General features: G+C 51.0%; 1 long non-coding RNA gene across 1 annotated transcript; it reads left to right on the top strand.

The window, feature by feature from the left end:
* The first annotated feature begins 342 nt into the window (after positions 1-342).
* LOC110345252 (uncharacterized) lies at positions 343-4,512 on the top strand. The gene is made up of 2 exons (XR_002388454.2): positions 343-3,653; positions 3,982-4,512. It is a non-coding gene; the product is annotated as an uncharacterized LOC110345252 (long non-coding RNA).
* The last annotated feature ends 13,332 nt before the right edge of the window (positions 4,513-17,844 follow it).

Below are 17,844 nucleotides of genomic sequence, written 5' to 3'. Positions count from 1 at the left end.
TCCCCCTACCTTATGGACAAGGGAAGAGGACCCCGAGCCCGCACACAGCCAGGGCACAGGTCCTCCGGCTTCCCCTGCAGTTAGACCCTTGCCTCAGCTTACCCCAAGAGTAAGTGCCACGGGCCTCGGATCCCTCTTCCACTGATGGCTCCTTCAGCGCTCGCTTCAAGCCAGACCACAGTTGCTTCACTGCAGATCGGTCTTGCTGAAGCTGCCTTTGCTCCCAAACCCAAGGCCTATCAAGATGGTCCCTCGGAGGCGGCCCGTTCTCATTTTCTTTTCCTCCCTAGTTTCTGTATTAGTGTCGTAACACGCCCAGGTGAGGCAGGATCTGAAGCAGGTGCCGTGTGAGTTAAAAGGGGCTATTTTGGTTTTGTTTTGACTTTAACCAAAAGACTAGATTAAAGAGCTATTTGGCAGACGTGTAAAGTTTCTACCATTGCCAAAATGCTAAATTGGATGGCTCGAAGCTCAGAGCAGGTGAGCAAGGAAGTTCAGGTCAAGGCCGTGGACATTAACTGAGGACCCAGTGTGGAGGCTGCTGTTGGACACAACGGTGGGGATGCCACGGGCCAACTGTCCCTGACAGTGTGGGCACAGGAAGGCTCGAGGCAGAGGAGAGCAAGTACCCAAACAGAGGTGGCCAGGGACAGAGGGCCTGGGCCTCGGGCTGCCTGGGCAGGGGCTGCTCTTGCTCAGGCGGACGAGGGGGACGCTCCTGGGGCAGTACGGGATGTGGGCTCTGGAAGAGGGAAGTTCAAGGACACGAGGAGGGGTCCTGCCCTCTCCAGTCTGGACAGGGAGGTTTGGAACAGGTGAACCACACAAGCAGGAGGCCTGGTGTTTTCCTCCCTCATCTGCAGCTTGTCTGTATTTTTTGGTACCCAGGCACGGTGCCACTGAGCTAAATCCCCGGCCCTCTCACCACCATTCTAGTCTGCTACCCAGCCTGTTCTCAACCCTGTGTCCCATCTGCCAGGCTCTGAAGCAGAGCAGTGCGCGCACACTTGGAGGCACTTTCCCGGCACAGACCTGGGACCAGGTATTTCCAGCAGGTGCACAGTTTGCACGGTCTCCCTGGGCCTCTTCGATCCTTATGCTTACGATATTTTTACAGAAGGCAAAGATTGCTGTCCAATAATTAAATCTCAGGTTTGAAATATGAAGACACTCAGAGAGTAGCATAAAATAATCCTGAACACAAGCAAAAAATTTAAAAAATTAGATAAACAGAACTTCATCCAAATTAAAGCCTTTTGCGCTCCCAAATGATACTGCTCAGAAAGTGCAAAGATAACCCACAGAAAGGGAAAAATATTTGCAAATCATCTATCTGATAAGGGTCTAGTGTATAGAAAATATAAAAGAACCTCACAACTCAACAGTAAGAAGACAAATAATGCAATTAAAAATCAAGCAGAGGACTTGAATGGACATTTCTCCAAAGAAGACACACAAATGGCTAATGGATACATGAAAGAAAGAGCAACATTGTTCGCCATCAGGAAAACACAAATCAAAGCCACAGTGAGATGCCACCTCAGCCCCTCAGACGGCTAGAACGAAAAAGACAGACCTCACCACGTTGGTGAGGACATGGAGAGTCAGAACCCTCATTTGTTGTTGGTGGGAATGGAAGATGGTGCAGCCACTCTGTTCGTCAGGTCTTCAAAAAAATTAAACACAGGTTTGCCACGTGACCCCAAATTCCAGTCTTAGTTACTCGGCCAAGAGAAACGAAAAGCACATCCACATGAAAACCTGTACAGGCAGGTTCCCAACAGCATCATTCACGAAAGACAAATAATAGAAACAACACAAAGCTCAGCTGATGGATAAACAAACTTATCCAGTCATAAGAAGGGATAAAACACGCAGTCATGCTTCAGTGTGGAGGAACCTTGAAAACATTCTGCTCAGGGGAGGAAACAGCCACAGAGATCATACACTCTGATCCTTTTTGTAGGGAGCATCTAGACCAGGCCAAGCTCCAGGGACCAAAAGAAGCACAGTGGTTGACTCGCAGGGGCTGGGGACAGGGGAACTGGGAGGGACTGGTACTGAAGGGCTTTTCCTTCCCTCCAGAGTGACAGAAGCATCCTGGAATTAGATAAGGGTGGGTTGTAAGACCTTGTGACTTACTGAGAGCGAGGAATCTGAGCCTCCTGAGGTCCTCCCTTCACAGCCCTTCAGGGCAGCACCCAGCACAGCATGGCTGCTCTTCTGACTGCTGATCACGGCTCGAGGTCCAGGCATGCAGCACTGAGCAAGAGCTCCACCATCGCTGTGCAGGGCTGTCCGCTCCTCAGAGGCGTGCACGGAGTCTGTTTAGTGAGTCCCAAGCAGAGCACTCTGTGTCTGCCTGGGGGGACAGACTGGCCAAGGACGAGGGGTGCACAGGACGTCAGAGGTGAGCACAGTGCAAAGTCTGGATGCCAGAAAGCTGTCTGCAATCGCTGGTAAGATGCGTCATTCATGGATTTTGGAAGACCTGGCTCATCACTCCAGAGCCCCATCCTATAGACCTGCAGAAGCAACATGTGAGCCAGAACTTGCCACCTCTTGGCTCCACAGGACGTCCTGGGCCACCTTAAGTGAGTTTTACTCTTGTGTAACAGAGCCTATTTGAATCGAAATTTAACCTTGTTTTCATTTAAGCCTTTTCCCAGACCAGCTCTCTGCAGATATTTTGGTCTTTAGGTTAACGCCGTGGCATCTTGTAGTCATTTCCGTGATTCTCCCTGTTACTTTCTGGTGAATGCCCAGGTCTACTTGGGGTTCTCTGTTTTGAGTTCCCTGCACCAACACTGCCCAGTACCATGGCCACCAGCCAGGTGTGACCTCCAGACACTTAACTTCGGTGTCACACTCCGGATTGGAAGACCCCTGAGTGTGACGTGCGTGCCACATTTCAGACCCTTCCAGTCATGTTTTAAAGTTTGGTTTCATGTTAAATGATACTACTGAGGGTATGTGGGTTCAATAAAACTTATTAAAACTCATTTCGCCTGCACCTACTGCTTTTTCAACATGGCCAGTAGAGGATTTCAGATGCACACTGGCTTGCATGCCGTTTCTGTTGCACGGCGCTGCTCGGAGGTGTGCTTCTCGAGAAACCAGCTTACTGCACACATAGGGAGGAGCCCCGGGCCTGCAAGGCTCGCCACCCCTCAGGTTGTAATGTGGCTGAGGCCAGCGGGAGCATCCTTCAGTGTGGATGCAGCACATGCCCGTGGCCTTAGTTAGCAAGGTGGCCTGCTCTTGTCACTTCACTGTCCGCACGGGTCATCCAGTGAGCCTGGAAGGAGTCGAGCCAAGATCCAAGTCGCCGTCGTGGCGGTACGCCAGCCTTTCCCGGTGTGGGCTCATCCACCAGCTTAGCAGGCCGTGCCCGCGGCCCGGAAGGCAGCCGAGCTGGGTCACCTCCCGGGTCTCGCTGGCCCTGGGAAGAGCAGCACTGCCGGCCAACAGCCCATTGCAGCGACTTCGGGTCAGCAACTCACCGCGGCGTGCACCGGACAACCGCCGGCCGGGACCCAGTCAGCAGCGGGATGCAGCCCCCTCGCCGCGTCAGTGTGCCGGGTCCTGAGCTAGGAAGACTCGGCCGGAAGGGCCGCGCTTTCGGACGAGCGAGCCGCCGCCGCCGCACTCGGGTAGGTGCAGCTGTGTCGGCCCGACGTCGCCTGCACCCCGCATGCTCTCCTGGGACTCACGGGCCAGGCTTTGCGGCCGCAGCCGGGCACGAGACCCACAAAACACCGCGCTTTCGAAGCCCAGAGGCGGCTCGGGCGCGGTGCGCGGCCCCAGGTTTCGAGCAGCCCCGCGCGAGCCCTCACGCAGCTCCTTGGGTGCTGCTGCCTCCTGCTGGCCGGAATGACGCACTGCACAAACCCGCCCGGAGGGAAAACGAATGCGCTTCTCGGCTAAATTAACCCAGGACTCTGTTTAAGGGCGGGAAATCTCTTTTAAATGTATCTGCAGCCTAGATTGAAAACCACCGCGCTAGGTGATGCGAAGGAGGAAGTGCCACCGCAACCAGGCCGCAAATCCCAGAGTGCTTTCCGCCGACCCCGGCGCGGCCGGGCGCGGTCTCAGCTTCGTTCACGCCTTCGCGGGGTCAGGCGCCTCTCCGGGCCCCAGGGTGTTCCTAACCCGTTCTTGCAGGACCTGCTCTTTCCGGCTCTGGCTCCCCCGGATCCCGTCGTGCTCCTGCCCTTTCCCGCTGGACCGTGAGCGGCCTGGGCGTGCTGTCGGCCGGCTTCCGGCGGTGAGATCCAGATCGCAGCGGCTCCGAGCGTCCGCACCCCTGCGGCCGGCGCTCCCAGGCCCTGGCTCCAGGACCGCGCCGGCCCGTGGACAGGCGTCCGCACTGCTGCCTCCGCGGCCTAGAGACAGAGGCCGCGCCTGCCAATCCTTGAGTAGTAGTTCTTTACATCCCTTGCGTTTGAAAATAGGCTCGGTATTACTAAAGGAACCCTTTAAGGATGATTGAATAAAAGGTTTGCAGCCTAACGATAAACGTCTCGGGTGTAAGTGCGGCAGACAGAGCGGGTCCAGTGGCATGTGGCTCTAGAATGAAATGATACACTCTGTATGCGGGAGAGGGCATGGGATTGTCATAGGGAGACTATTCCGAACAGAAGAAAAGAAAATGAAACAGTAAAAGAAGATACAGGTCTCTAAGATGGGGTCACAGGGAGTTTCAGAGGGGAGAGAGAACACCCAGGTCACGGAGGGCCTTGAAGACTCACTGAGCAGGGTGGCAGGATATGCTGCCCAGGCGAGAGCTGAGGTAGTGTGAAGGGCTGTGGAGCACAGACAGCGGGTCCCCAGAGGTCCAGCTGTGTCCCACGTCGCCATGAGTGCTATTGGGCTCTTGAGCGCTGACCCTGGGGTTTGGACATGTACAGAACGTGACCTGGTTGGGCAGAGTCCCTGCAGCCTCGGCAGAGAGCTGGGCTCGAGGAGAGCATGGGACCTGGCAGAACAGGCACGGAGAGGGGTGAGGCTTCCCATACTGCAGGGCAGCCGACCTCAGGGCTGGGCCCTCCCTGGGTGTGCAGCCATGATGAAAAGGCCACACAATGCTAGGAGGGGTGGCACATGCTTGCAATCCCAGCTACTCAGCAGGCTGAGGCAGGAGGACTGTAAGCTCGAGGCCAGCCCAGGCAACTTAGCGAGATGTTGTCCAAAATAAAAATCTTACGAAAGAGCTGGGGGTATGGCTTGGTTAGAGTGCCTGCCGAGCTTACGCCAGACTTTGGATTCCATCCCCAGTGCCACACACACACACACACACACACACACACACACGCACACACGCACACACACGCACACCCCACAGGGGATTCTAAAGGCAAGCTGCCTTAGCCCTGGAACACGTCAGTAGCTTTGGAGGGGCCCCTGCCTGACCCCGCCTCAGATTTGGTGTCGAGGGAGCAGTGTTCTCCTTGTGACACTAGAACAGTGGTCTCCAAACTTGAGTGTGCCCTGGAATCCCCTGGATTTGGAGGCTTTGCCAAAGCACAGATGCCCCTTCCTGGGTCAGAGTAAACAGGCTAGGGGGAGGAAATCCCAGATGTGCATTTCCATCAAGTTCCCGGGGAGGAAGATGCTGCCAGTCCAGAGACCCTCCTTGGAAAGCCGTGCACGAGAGCCCCCCTGGGAGGAAGACGTGATCCAAGTGTAGGGCTGTTGTGGTCTGGATCTTAGATGTCCCCTGAGGCCCAGTGTCACGGGTTTCATTCCCAGACTGTGGTGCCACTGGGAGGTGCTGGAACCTTTGGGAGGCCTAGTGGAGGAAAGGGAGCTCACTGAGGGTGTGGCCTTGAAGGGGACATAAGGACCCTGCCCCTCCCCTCTGTCCTCGATGCCTGCATCTCTCATCCCCCACCATGATGTGCTGCCCCGCCACAGGCCCAGGAAACAGAGCCAAGCAGCCATGGAAAAAGCCTCTGAAACCGTGAGCTGAAAGAAATCATCGCTCTTTCAAGTTGCTTTTCTCAGGTGTTTTGTCACAGTGGTGGAAAGGTGGCTAAATTCAGGGACCCACGCTTATGTTACTCATCAGAATGCCTTGCACCTAGTAAGATGCCTGGAACATAAAAGGCCTTCCAGAAATCTATGGCTAGGACTTGCTCATAAACAACTGCAGCACCAGCTAGCATGTGGTGTAGACAGCTCAGTGTTACATGTGTTCTCAGAAGACAGAAAGTGTGCTTGTCATCAGATGAAAAAGCATGAAAGGAAATATAAGCCTTATTTCATTTGGACATCTTAATTTCATAGAATTTACAGATGGAGGTCAAGGCTAATCCTCACCTCCATCTTTCCTCTCCTTCTTCCAAGAAGTCAGACTGCCCTGCGCTTCATGTGATTCTGTCGCATCCTGGTCTTTATACATTTACTGTAGATGTACGTCTACAGTGAGTAAGTAGCAGAATGTTTTTAAATGTTATGAATGACATGATGTAATGCATTTCATGATGTGCTTGTTCTCTTCACTTAAAATTATGCTTTTTTATTGTGGTAAAGTATTTGTAACATGAAAATTGTCATTTTAACCATGTTAAGTACATAATTCAGTGGCATCAACACATTCAGTGTTGTACAACCATTGCCACTGTCCAACTCCAGAACTACTGTCTCATCTTCCCAAAATGAAACCCTAAACTCATTAAACAACTTCCTTAATATTGCTTTGATATTTCGTCACACTGATACATTAGCGTTGCTTTATCACTAGAACTGCTATATGGAGCTCCATGTTATGAAGCTGCAACTTTTATTTTTCCTCTCCCTTTTCTGGTGCAAATTCATTTGCAGTTTTGAGCTGTTATGGACTTGTGTCTCTTCGTACTCACAGCCTGAGACTCATGGGTAGGTGGAGGATGCATGCGTGTTCACCGTCACAGGTGGCTTCGCTGCTCACACTCCTGCTGTCAGCCCAGGCCGGCCCCAAGCTCCCGTGTTCCCAGTGACATTGGGCAGGACTCACGGGATTTACTGTTTGCAAGGTGGTGGCTATGAAATGACACCTCATTTTAACCTGAATTCTCCTGATTCTGGTGCAGCTGAGCCTCCTTCCATGCATTCATCAGTGACTCTGATGCCCTTGCGTGCGACTTACTGCTCAGATCTCAGCTGTTTTTTCTGCTGGATTGTTTGCTCATTGATCAGTAGGAGTTCTTTACATATTCTGGATGAGTGTTCCTTTGTTGATTAAATGCAATGCAAATATCTACTCCTACTCTGTAGCTTGTCTTTTTATCTGGTCTGAGTATCTTCTTATCACAGAGGAATTTTTAAAGTTTTACTATAGTCGAATTTATCAATATTTCCCTTTTTGATTTGTGCTTTTTGGTTCTAAACAATCCTTCTTACACTGAGGTCAGAACCTCATATTTTAGAAGTGCAAAAGTGTGTGTCTTTATAAAACCCCTAATTGCCTGCTTAGTAGAACAATTATATTGCCTTGATCCTGCATGTGTGGGAAATATTAAATATATACATTTTAAGTGTACCACTTTCTCATTTTTTAGTTGACACATCTATTCATATTTGTGGGTACAGTGTAATAACTTGATCCATGTATACATATAATCATCAAATTGGGTAATTAGCATGTCTTTATGTTGAGAAACTTCAAGCTCTTCTCTTCAAGTTATTTTGAGATAGACAATAAATTATTGTAAACTAGAGTCACTGTACTCTGTTATAGAATGTTAGAGCTTATTCCTTTTACCTAATGGTATTTTGGGGGGGGACTGGGAACTGAACTCAGGACCTTGAGCTTGCCAGGCAGGCGTGGCACCACTGAGCTACATCCCCAGCCCCCTAATTGTATTTCTTTTTTTGGTACTGTTTTTTTTTTTGGTACCGGGGATCGAACTCGGGACCTTGTGCTTGTGAGGCAGGCGCCGGAACCACTGAGCTAAATCCCCGGCCCCCCTAATTGTATTTCGATGCCCATCGTAGGACCTCTCTCTATTCTTCCCTAAGCTGCATCAGAGGGCTGGGAGGGAGCATGAAAGCAGAGACATTGGTTAGGAGACGCTTTCGTCTTTCAGGCGAATGCAATGTGAATTAAGGTAGAGCTGAGGGAAAACGATAAAAATGGGTGGATTGGAGAAACATTCGGAACAGGAGAATCAACAGGAAGGTTGACTGAGCTGAGGAAATCACACCAAAAAACTGTCCTGCCTGCACCTTCCCATCACAGACTCTCCAGCCCGAAGAGTTCTTAATTCCGGTCCAGGACAGCCCTCCATCTGTCGCTTGGATCCCTCTGCCAAACGCCGAGATGGAAACGTTCTGCCTCTCTGTCTCTGAAGAAAGCAGACTGCCATGAGGAGGGCTGTGTGCGCGAAAGTCCAGCCACAGGGGAAGCCTCAACGACACCCAAACCCAGAGTCCCATGCCACGCACGGGCGCTCTGCGGGTGTGGAATAAAACCGGACCTGCTTCCTCACTCTTTACGATTGGCGCCACCTTGCACCCTACCTGTAAAACGACCGCTCTGGAGCCCAGGAGGCAGGTCTAGTGCTGCACTGTCTCCAGCACACTGCTGACGCACAGTGTCAGCCGAGGACAGGAACAGATGGGGAGATGGACTCAGTCTGTAATTGTTTTCCCAAGTGGGCTCTGATGAGAGGAGATAATCGAAGCAGATGATTTGTCTTGGGGCAAAGGGTAAAATCCGCCGTAGATTGGACACTGCAGACAACACTGTGAATATAAAAAAGCGGCACCCTTGTTTGGAGAGCAGTGATCTACAGTTGACTACGGACTTAATTCCGGAGCCAATTTTTATTAAACAATTTTGCCGAGCAGGCAACAGAACAGACAGCCTGAAACATCATCCACAGCTGCACGTCCTCTCAGTCTACCTTCTCTGATCCCCTCTCCCATGCTTCCCCCCTCTTTCTCTCCCCCACCAAATACTATGGAGGAGCCATCATCACTCATGCCAAAGTGATCACACAGGGACGTCTCCCAGGCACGGGAGCAAAGGAGAGCCGATGATACGTAATTCAGAAACACGGGAAGGAAAAACACCCGGACCGACATGTTGCAGAAGCCCCACCGGACAAGGCCTGGGAAAGAGTGGTTGGACGGGATGGGTGGGGTATCTAGACACCTAGACACCGAGAGCAGCTGCCGGGGTTTGGGAGTGATTTGTGTCCGTGAGGGTCCTCGGTGAGGGGTGCAGTCCCCATGCTGGAGCAATTGGAAGCCTGTGGCTGAAGAGGGGCAGCCCCGTGGGCCGATGGGAGCATGCCCTCAAAAGCGACTGTGGAGCTCGGTTTCTCTGCTCCTGGCTCAAATGTAATCACTTACCTGTCCCTCCTCATGCTCCTGCTACCTACACCATAAAGCTATAAAGTGAGGGCTGTTTGTGAGGAAGAGGACGCCCTCTGAGAGCCTATGTTATGCCACTGAGTTTGAGCCCCCCCAACTGTGAGATAAATAAACCTCTTTTCTTCATGTCTCATTTCATTATCGGGACACAAAGCAACTTTCCTTAAAAGAAGAAAGTAATATTTGAGTGTCTTGGATAATAATCAGAAGTGAGCCAGGGTTGGTGGTGGTTCACACCCATAGCCCTAGCACTGGCACGGGGCTGAGGTGGGAGGGTCGCTGCCGGTTCGAGCCAGTTCACGGCCAGCCTGAACTCTAAGTGAGACTGTCTCAAACAAACAAACAAACAAACAAACAAAAATCAGGAGAGGGTGGATACCAATGTCGCCGAATTTGGGAGGGTAGAATCTGGGTTTTTTAAAAAAACTTTTGACATTTTACTTCCACTGAAATTGGGTGAGTCTTGCAACCACTGGTCAGTAACAGCTGACTGGAAGTATTTTCTTCTTTCTCGGTGGTGTTTCCAATGTGCTGCATCTTACAACTCACTGGGATCCAGAGGACTGAATCCAAGAACACAACCCAACAGTTCAGCAGCAGTGCCCACCTCGTGACCAAGGCCTACAGAGAATCTGTCTTTCTGGGCCTCTGTCTGACACTCAGCTCAGGCGGACAGGAGGGCGCAGGCCCCTGAGTCGTCACTGAGGGCAGTTTCTCTGTCTTCTCCCAGGTTTCCTCCACGGCTGAAGAGGTGCTTTTGAGTGGAAGAGTTCTGGCGTTTGGTTTTGTTTTAATTCTCTCTTTTTCAACTTCTTGATCTTTATTGTGAGATTCAGAGAAGGAATTTGCAACCGTGTCTTCTCAAACATCGGGTGCCCTTTTGGCACTGTTCTTGACAGCAACTTCTGGCTCATCTCCGGTTACGTCACTGTTTGATTTCTTTCTTTTCAAAAGAGATGGTTGTGGAGAATTCTCTTCTTCATCATCTGATATATGAAAATCATTCACTTTTTCTTATCTAAATTTTCATCTACGGAGGTATCAGAAAAATCACCTAAGAAAACTGGAAAGTAGTTCTTTTGGTTACTTTTGGACTCTGCGTATATGCCAAAGTTGTGCTGAAAACTTTGCCAGCCATAGTGTATTTTTCCCTCTGCCTCTATTAAATAGCTAATAAATAGCTGGAATAATTCATTCAACCTGTGATGGTGCAGGCCAGGGAGAGAAGCTTCCAAATAGCAGTGCGGAGCTCTCGGGAAGCCGGGCCACTCTGTCCCACGGCTCCCAGCTCAGCTCCGGTCTCAGGCCTGGCCGCCCACTCCGGAACCCACACTCAGGCCAGCCCTAGGTATTTTTGAAGTGATGTGCATTTTAATTAATAGAGACAGGAAGAGAGGTGTGTGAAAATGTAGTCAAAAGGAAAAAATATGTATTTTCCAATGCCATCTTTCATGAATCTGAAAAGATAACAGGAAACAACAATTTTGTGGCTTCTGTGTGTAAACAAAGATGGACTGGCTGTACCTAGATGTGCTGAAGCCTCCTGCCCTCCCAGGTGGGGCTTTTCAAACCTGGCTGGATCTAGGGTGTGTGGTGCTACATTGGTCCAGTGGTTGGAATTAGCATGGTGCTGGGTGTGGCTGCATGGACTGGCTGAAGACAGGAGCCCCAGCCTGGGTGCGGGTGGCTCCACCCAAAAGTTGGGTAGTGCGGAAGGGATAAAGGGGGAAGGAAGGCAGGCCCGCTGCTGCTTGCTGCTTCCTGCCTGCTTGCCCTGCCATGGACTGTCTCTTCTCTGCCAGGCCCCTCTGCCGGGCCACCTGCCTTGGAGCCTGCCGACTATGGACTGAAACCTCTATATACTGTGAGCCAAAATAAATCTCTCCTCCTTTAACTTTGGGTGTTGGGCATTTTGTCCCAGTAATGAGAAAAGTAAATAAGACAAAATATATTTTCATTCTGCAGCACCAAACGAAACACTTTTTCATGTGTATGTTTAAGAAAAATGGAACTCACTGGGCAAATGCCGTGGTAGGCCTGGTATGATTTTTGTGGAATGTGTCTCTCTTTGGGGAATCAGAGCCTGAGTTCTGGAAATCATCATATTATGGAGGAGAGCCCCTCACCCTACTACGCCTAGACATGATCCCGTCCGTCTTCAGCAGCACAAATGCCCTCTCATTGGGGTTAGATTGAGTTCTGTTGCTCCATTCTGCCACAGGACATGGTTTGAGCTTTCGTGAACCCTGGTGCAGAGCTTGGCACAGTGAACAGCCCTGCAAGCAGGGACAAGGCTGTCACTGAGATGGCAGGGAAGCCAGAGGGGTTTCTTAACTCCATAGCATATCTAGCCTTCACTTTGAAATCATTGACTCATGCCTCCTGAAGTCAAACACCAAAGTGCCACCCAAAATCATGACTCGAATTTCTTGTGACCTGTTTTCCTTTACCAATAAACAAACAACACCCCCCATGGTTTAATGATGAAAACAAATGAACATCATTGAAATTACTGAAGCCTTAATGAATTCATGGAAGAGTAACGTACTTCTTACATTTCAAACTTCTCTCTGAAATTCAAATTGGGTTCTCCTGGTGTACTTGCTACCATGTCCCTCAGTCTGGGGTCACAGAACCCTCTGAGGCGGGGCAGAAACTAGGGATTCTTTTCCCAGAGTCACAAAGAGACACACTTTTCGTATCATTTCAGGCAATTCACAGGTTCCCCTCCTCTCCTCAAAACAAAACAAAATTCTGAGCCTCGATTTAGCCCTTCTCTCTCACTGGCTGGAACTATGACAGGTTCACAGAGTCCCAGGACTGAGCCCAGTGCTAGAACATCCGTGGTTACTCCATGATAGGGCTTAACTTAGAAGTGAGGATAAAGGTATTGTTCAAAGTCAAAAAGTTGTTCCTCTTTCCAACTTTGTTGGGCTTTGGATAAATGCAGATTTCACAGCATAAAAAGCAGGGCCCCCAGACAGGGACCCCAAATCTTTCCCCTTAGAAGAGTGAAATTGATCAAGAAAGAGGTGTAGTGACCAGAGTAACCCGGAACACTTTGGAGGCCTAGAGAGGGTCCCCAAAAGATCAAGATACAGTCTAGAATTCACCTTACCCGTCTTGTTCTTTTGTAGAATCATCCTACACGGAAATGCTGCGTTGAGAACGCACAGTGCTCCAGTCTCCAGCTCTGCCTTGCGACACAGTCCAAGCGATGTCACTTCTCCCTGACCCACAGGGCCCTGTCCTCCCTTCCCAGCTTCGCGGGCTATTTCTGAATCTTCTGGTTCTGTATCAAAATTTCTGCTTCCTCCTAGACATCCACCTCCAGGAAGGCTCTGACACTTGGTCCGACGCCCTGCTGGCAGACAGTTGTACAGGGATGGGGATGATGGTGGTGTGAAATGAACCGGCCCTGAGGCTACCAGGGACCATTTGTCAATGTCAGTTCTCCCCACCTTCTTAAAATTCTCTTTGTCCCCAAATCCTAGAATGCCACTTTCTGACATTCCTACCATACGACAAGCCATGAGTGAGGCATGGGAGGGAAAGACATGTAAGAGGTCACCTGTACTTGGTGTTCCTGGTGTGATGTGGGGTGTGGAGAGACACAGATACAGGACATCACTGTAAGTCAGCAGGATAGTCTACATGACAAGGACTGTACAAGGTACAGTGTGACGGGCAGAGGACAGAGAATGAGCCTCCTTTGGTTGCTGTAAGAAATGAGCAGAAACTTGGCGACTTACAGTGTTACAGTTTAGCTCCTAAGTGTCCGCAGTGGTCCATTACTGAAGGCTTGCTTCCCAGCCCAGGGCACTGGAACCTTTAAAAGACAGGAGCCTGGTGGGAGCTCTTTAGGTCACTGGGGGTGTGGCTCCAAAGGGGGTAGTGGGACACAGCCTGGTTCTCTTTATCTTTTGCTTCCTTTGGCCATAAGATGAGCGGTTTTGTTCTACCACGTGTTCCCCACCATGATGAGCTGCTTGGTCACAGGCCCAAAAGCAACAAGGCCAACCAGTCATGGGCCAAAACCTCTAAAACTGTGAGGCAAAATTTTAAAACCTTTTTCTTTATAAGTTGATTATCGGGTATGAGTTTCCTATGGGTGCCATAACAAATGACCGCAAGCTTAGTGGCTTAAAACAACACAAATTGGTTATTCATTGCAGTTGGAGAGGTCAGAAATACATTTGGGATTGTGGCACTCCTTCTGGAGGCTCCAGAGGAGAATGGAGTCTCCTGCTGTTGGAGTTTATATCTCATGTTTCCCCAAAGCCTCCCGGGATCTTAGGCAGGACCTTCGGAAGGTAATTGAATTACCAGGGTGTTGGAGCTGACTTACTGGTAGGAGGTGGGGTCTGGTTGGAAGAATGATCACCCTGGGCCTCTCCTTCCCTGCCTCCTCCCTTGACACTCTGCTTCCTGTCCGCCATGCTATGAGCAGCTCTCCTCCACCTTGCCCCTCTGCCACACTGTCCTGCCATAGTGCCAGCCAACTTTGGACTGAAAAGTGAACCAAAATAAACTTCTTCCTTGAGTTATAGAGGTTGGGTATTTTGTCCCAGCAACAGGGACATGACAAAGACACCTGTCCTTTCTTTTCCCTTACAAGGACCCAGCTCACCTGAGTACTCCACATTAGTTTCCTCATTTCAAGAGCCTTCCTCACCTCAAGAAGGGGCAAAGCCCCTTCTGTCATGTCAGGCAACAAACATATTCACAGGTTTTGGCAATCATGATGAAGTGAGGAAAGAGCTAACCATGGTTGGGAGCATTTAAAAAGGAGAGCATGAGATACCAGCCTCAAATGCTACAGGGAGACCCCACCCGACCCCACCCACCCAAGGCTCGAGGGCTCCAGGCTCCAGACAGCTCTGGCCCAAATCCTAGCCTCAGGGCTCCCAGTAGCCCCTGGGCAGCACTGTCCACACTGGGGACCTCTGATTTCACTGCAGCTATAGGGGATAGTGTTCAGCCTGCTGCAGCATCTACCTCTGGGGCCTTCTGGTGATCCGGGCTGCACTGCTGGCCTTAAAGCTGACTTACCTCCAGTCCCGGGAAGGGAAAGTCGGGAGCTGACACCACCGGGGAACCTGAACTCAACCAAGTTAGTACAGGAGTGAGTCAATAACAGTAACAATCCCACCACCACCGCCAGCGCACAAATTTCAGGGAGTGGATTTGATTTTTCTTGCTACTGTGACAAATTACCACAAATTAGCTGGCTATCCTGTGGACCAGAAGTCTGACATGCATCTCCCTGGGTCAAGGTCAGGGTGCTGGCATCCCTGCCAGGGGCTCGGGGGAGACTCTGTTCCCTCCTTAGCAGCTGCCTGCTTTCCTTGGTCAGTAGCCCTTTCTTCCATCTTCATCGACTACAAGAACCACAGGCCTTGTCCTGCAGTCATCCTTCCCTTCTTGCTGCCACTCTTCAGGAGGCTCATGATTACCATGGGGCCACCCGGAAAATCCAGAATAATGGCTATAGTATACAGTAGACTCAACTGATTAGCACATTTCTTTCCATCTGAATCCTAAATTCCTCTGCCTTGTATCATAACATATTCACAGGGTACACTGCTATCTTTGGATGGGTCATTACCTACTTCTGCCTCTGCTCCGAAATGTTCCCTACAGTTTCTCAAAAAGCCCAGTAGGGCCAAGTTGAGTCACTGTTGTTCCCAGCAGTAAACCAGTTATTTTAGTTACTTTTTCGTTGTTGGGACAAAATACCTGACAGTACAAGTCAAAGGAGGAGAGGTTTATTTTGGCTCACAGTTTGTAGGGGTTTCAGTCCATAGTTCACTGGCTCCAAGGCAAAACAGCATGGCAGAGGGGAGTGGCAGAGGAGAAACAGTCCATGGCAGGGCAGGCAGAAAGCAGCATGATTTCCTTCTTTCCTTTTATTCCACCCAAGCTACAAGCCTATTGTTCGGTGCCACCTACAGCCTAGGTGGATCTCCCCTCTTCAGTAAGCCCATCATCTACACTCAGAAATATGTGAAACCCAGCGGCGGACCTATCCAGTATCACCCACCCGTGATCCAGCCACTCCCCAAAGCCCCACCTGTCAGTGCACGAGGCTTCAGGGGCCATCTAGATATCAGCCGTAACACTGTTTATGCTCATGAACATTTTTTTCTGACTTTCTCTCCCTCTTTTTTTGGTCTTATTGTGCTCACTTCATGACTCACATTTCCTGGGATCACTTCCCAAATTTACCTCCTTCCCCCTAATCCCTGGTGACCTACCTTGGGGAAACCCAGACTACCTGATAACCCTGGGCAAGTTGTTTAATTGCGCTGAGTCCTAGCTTCCTCCCCTAGGAAAGGAAAATGGAACCCCCAGGAGACTGTGGAGAGTTGTGACAGCAAGCTTGTGAAGCACTTTCACATGGGGTGGGGTCAGTCCTCAGAGATGGGCCACTGTTGAAGGGGTAGAAGCTGGGGTACAGGCAGAGGGCAGTTCCCCTCTGAGACACTGACTCTGATGGACAGAGGAGGGGAGGGCTCCAGGTAGGAGTTAGAGGGTTTTCTCCGAGGGTACCTGCTTTCTCTTCAGACTGTGTCTGCTCAGGACTGGGAATGTGCCCCAGTGGGAGTGTCGCCTAGCATGCATGAGGCCCATGACTGCATCTCCAGCATTGTGCATACACACATACACACAAAGTGCATTTGCTCTGGTCAGTTCACACTTGGGGGATAATAAAGAACATTAGGAATAGAAGTCTCAGGACTTTTTTATTCCAGCGCTGGGGACTGAACAAGTGCTCTATCACAGAGCTGCAAGCCAGCCAAATTTCTTTTCTTATAAGGACACAAGCCCTGGATTTAGGGCCCACCCTAATTCACTGATTTCATTTTAACTTGATTACATCTGCAAAGACCCTATTTCAAGACAAAGCCGTACTCATAGGTACTGGGGGGGGGTGAGACTTCAACATTATCTTTTGGGGAGACACAAGTCAACCCCTTATACCTGCTAGATGTAACAGGGTGCTAAACAGGTGTTTTCATGAGCCTCAGCCGGGGAGCACAACCCACGGGACCAACTCAGGTGGAGCCAGAACCTGAGAACCCAAGGGAAGTGGCTCCCAGGTAGGGTGCTGGTGAACCCTGGGGTGGGGTGGGGGTGGGGGGCTGAGTCGGGTCAGTGGCAGAAAGACGGGCTGGGGGAATGAGAAGGTGAAGCAGTATCTAGGGCAAAGGGAGGAACAGGTCTGCTGGATCATCCGGGCCCCAGATCGGACCAGAGGCCCTGGCTCAGCCAAGGGTCTAAAGGTCGGGCTCTGGTTTCAAGGGCCGGCACGTTTCAGGGCTCACTGGCAGTGCTTCCTAGGATGCACGAGGCCCTTGGACAGACAGGCTGGCAGACAAGCTTCAGTGCCACAGACGCGCTGTGGCCAGGGAGGCTACCGGAAAGAAGGACTGGTTCTGGGCACACTTGCTTCCCACAGGCTCTCCCAGACATTCCATTTCCGGCTTCAGCAGAGCTCTGTCCAAGGTGTCCTTCAGTTTTTCCAGAGCTCTCTCGGATTAATCCCACCTCCCTCCCCAGGGTTCCCACTCCATTTACATGCTGATGGCCCCTGGATTTGCATCTCAAACTCGGAGCTGGTTTCCCAATCACTTGGAATGGCAGGCAGGCTAGGAATTTAACTCACACCCCAGACTAGTTTGCCTCCCAGTACTTCCCAGCTCGGTTAGAGGTAATCTCATGCTTCTTCCCCCTTTCACACCTTAAAACACAGCCAGCCCTGCCCCGTGGTGCTGTTACTCCCGCCTGCCTTCAGCGGAAGTGGAGGCTTCCCTTGTGTAGTGACCTCTTAACCAGAAACGAGGCCCCAGCTTCCCTCTGGAGAGGCGGCCTCCAACACTGCTACCGAGCTAAACTGGTTCTCAGGGTAACACACAGCGTCCTGGTCACCTCTGCTGCGTCACCTTCCCTGCCCCCCCCAAATCTTTTTTCTGTGAATTTTTTTGTAAAAAGCTCACATTGTCCAAAATGCACCATCGTCTTACAATAGGAGCGAAGGTTAAGGTTTCTTTGTTCCTTTCCCCCATGTAGGAGCCCAGGACTGGTGCCAGGTGACAGTGGCGCCTCAGGTGATTCCCAGGCACCCCGCTTTGTGGGGCGCAGGGCCGGGCGGCTCCTCACACCAGTCTAACAGCCCAGCGCGGAAGCGGGAGCTGCCGGGGACTCCCCGAACTCCCCGAACTCCCTGCGAGGCGTGGCGAACGGACAGGAGCCCAGAGAAGCCAGGGTCCACCTGGCACCCACCCCTGACTCGAACCTAGGAGACTGGCGAACAAGTTTCAAGAGCGAGCGGATCTGCAGCGTGCAAACCCGAACGCGTTTACACAGCCCTGTTCGCTACCCAAAACTTTCGGTCCCCCGCGTGATCTGGAAAATGCTGATCCACTTCAAAAAAGTTTCGTCGCTAGACGAGGTCGTGCTGGAGCGTTCGCACCGCCCCGC

Source organism: Heterocephalus glaber, unplaced genomic scaffold (genome assembly GCF_053883595.1).
Source record: "Heterocephalus glaber isolate CG9 unplaced genomic scaffold, H.glaber_assembly_v1.0 deba00000738, whole genome shotgun sequence".
NCBI lineage: Eukaryota > Metazoa > Chordata > Mammalia > Rodentia > Bathyergidae > Heterocephalus > Heterocephalus glaber.
Note: the sequence above shows the minus strand (reverse complement) of the source record. Positions and strands in the feature narration are given on the sequence as shown.